The sequence below is a fragment of the Lathyrus oleraceus genome, chromosome 4 (genome assembly GCF_024323335.1).
Source record: "Lathyrus oleraceus cultivar Zhongwan6 chromosome 4, CAAS_Psat_ZW6_1.0, whole genome shotgun sequence".
Lineage (NCBI taxonomy): Eukaryota > Viridiplantae > Streptophyta > Magnoliopsida > Fabales > Fabaceae > Lathyrus > Lathyrus oleraceus.
In genome coordinates, this window is record NC_066582.1 from 17176037 (window position 1) to 17178947 (window position 2911).

The following is a 2911-nucleotide window of genomic DNA, read 5'->3' on the forward strand; positions in this document are numbered from 1 at the left end:
ATTTGTTTACGTGAATGTTTTGGTTTAGGAATTCTTTATTTTGCTGAGTCTGGCCTGATATAAAGTTCTCCATGATCTTCTCAAGGTTAGGCTTCTGGGGCACAACTTGCATAGGTTGATTCGATTTTTGGGCTTGAAAACCTTGTGGTCTTTGAGGTGCATAATTTTGGATAGGGTTCTGGTTTTTATAGGAAAAATTCGGGTGATTCCTCCATCCAGGGTTGTAAGTGTTTGAAAATGGGTTGCCTTAGGCGTAATTCCCTTGGTCGGTGTTCAGGTCGTTCAAAAGGTTACATTCCGCCGATTCGTGTCCTTTAGATCCACAAAGTTCACACTCTGTGTGGACTACCGTTGCGGTGTTAGAGTTTGTAGAAATATGTTCGACCTTAAGGGCTAAAGCGTCCATTTTTGCTTGCATCGTGTCCATAGAACTTATCTCATGTATTCCACCTTGGGTCTCCTTTTTCTCTACTAATGCTCGTTCAGTTCCCCATTGGTAGTGGTTTTGGGCCATATCCTCAATTAGGTCACAATCTTCAGGGTAAGGTTTGTTCATCAACGCGCCACCAGCGGCAACGTCGATCCTCATCTTTGTGTTATAATGGAGTCCATTGTAGAAGGTATGAACGACCAACCATTGTTCTAGGCCATGGTGTAGACAGAATCTTAACAACTCTCTATATCTCTCCCAAGCTTCAAAAAGTGATTCTCCTTGGTTTTGAGTAAATCTAGTTATTTGGTTTCGAAGAACAGCTGTCTTACTAGGGGAAAAATATCTAGCAAGGAATACTCTCCTAAGGTCTTCCCAGGTAGTTATTGAGTTAGTGTGAAGTGAATCTAACCACGAACGTGCTCTATCTCTGAGGGAGAAGGGAAATAATCTTAAAAGAATCACATCAGGTGAAGCACCGATGGATTTAAAGGTGTCGGCCAATTGGGTAAAGACTTTTAAATGTTGATTTGGGTTCTCAGTAGCGAGACCCGCGAATTGGTTATGTTGCACTAATTGCAATAAAGATGGTTTTAGTTCGAAATTGTTGGCAGGAATGAGGGGGTTTACTATACTAGAACTAGGTTCCTCGTCAGAGGGTTTGGCAAATTCCTCAAGAGGTCTCCGGTCGCGATTCTCGGTCATAGCTTTCTTAATTCGGACGAGTAAGAGGCGTGTACGAGTGTAACGTTCGGGTTCCGCTAAAGGATCTACTAAATTTCCGGTACTACAGGTTCTTCGCATTTACCGTCTAATAATGCCTTAGTCTAGACGGTGTAACAACAGGGTACGAAATTTGACGAAGTTGGTCCCCGACAACGGCGCCAAAAACTTGATCGCTATATTCGCAAGTGCATGAATCGCGTCAGAGTAATATAAAAGAATATTGATCCCACAGAGACCAAATCGTCAATCTATCGAATACTATTGTTACGATGTTTATCTAAGGCGGTACAAATGAGATATTGATGTCACAAAATAATAGTAAATAAAAAAAAAATACAGTGCAGATAAAGATAGGATTGAATGTATTTCACGTCAGTTAAATGATGCTTCGATTGTCTAAATAGAACTACTTATGAGGCAATATTTTCTAATCTTGAAAAGAATCCATTTAACGGGAATTGTCGCTTTTGCGTATTCAGAACCGAGTTTACCCTTAAATTAAGGTCTTTTATTGTCACTTATAAAAGGTGCGCAGAACGTTAAAGTAGTAAACCTATTTTTAAGAAATAAGACTCGTAAGCTTAGTTGAAAAGTGATATTGATTCGGAAATTTTACCTAAGGAGTTTCCTGATTTTAAATCTATCAACGTGTTCGAAAACAGTTTCAAAAATTGTTTTTCCTTAAAGTGATAAAAATTCCTAGTTAACTAAGCCAGGGTGCTTTCGCACTCCTTGAGTAGTTAAAACTAACCAAGTTTATTTCAGAAAACTCAAATTAAAAATCAAAAGAGCCCCTAAAGCATTTCTACAGATGCAATATGTGAAACATCTCTTTAACCGCGATCCTTACATTCTAACCTTTGAAAGATTTAGCCGGACATGGTAATACAAACAAATACAATGATATTGAACATGATGAAAAGAAGTTTGAATGTAAGGCGTGAAGAACAAGTAAACCGTGTAAAACAATTAAAACGAGCAATAAATATAATGGCGAGAAAATTAAATAAAGTAAAGACAATGACAAGGAATTAAATAAAGTGAAGCATGGCAAGGAATTAAATAAAGTAAAGCATGACAAGGAATTAAATAAAGTAAAGCATGACAAGTAAAATAAAAAGGAGATTAAATTAGAACCTGCTCCAAACGGAGGCTTTAAATCTGGTACAAAGAAGTAAATAAACCTTTAACTTTGAAAATAAAGATGACGCCAAAATCAAAGTGCTCCAACTCAATTTCACTAAGGTGCGATAACCCCTCGATGTGACAGATTACCGCTTTTACAGATGATATTATAGTTTTAGTGTTGTAAACTAAGTTGGATGATTTGGAAATGAACTAGAACGACCTATTTATAGAGGAATTCAGCAGCATGCAAAGACCAGGATACCCTTCAACTTCTCTTTAGTGGGAACGTGAAATGCAAAGGTGGCGCCCGTCACCCCTCTATGGCGCCCGTCATATGAGTAAATGGGGAAGTTCGTGGGATCGTGGCAGTTTCCTCCTGGTTGAGGGCTGATGTGTCATGGCCTCTCCTATAGCGGCCACCATGCAGAACGCCATGAGTACAATATTTGCCGAAAACCCTAATTTATTGGTCTTTTTGCTTCGTTTCTTCTAAAAAGGTCCTGAAAGAGCTAAATACCTGAAAACAACATAAAAGAGAGCATAACACAAGCAAAATGATAATAAAGACCTAATAAACATGTGAAATCCGAGTAAAAAACGCGGTGTGATTCAGTGTGATCAATGATG

At 38.5% G+C, this 2911-nt stretch overlaps 1 non-coding gene across 1 annotated transcript; it reads left to right on the forward strand.

The window, feature by feature from the left end:
* Nucleotides 1–644: 644 nt before the first annotated feature.
* On the forward strand, nucleotides 645–751 carry LOC127077019 (small nucleolar RNA R71). Its single transcript, XR_007787008.1, has one exon. It is a non-coding gene; the product is annotated as a small nucleolar RNA R71 (small nucleolar RNA).
* The last annotated feature ends 2160 nt before the right edge of the window (nucleotides 752–2911 follow it).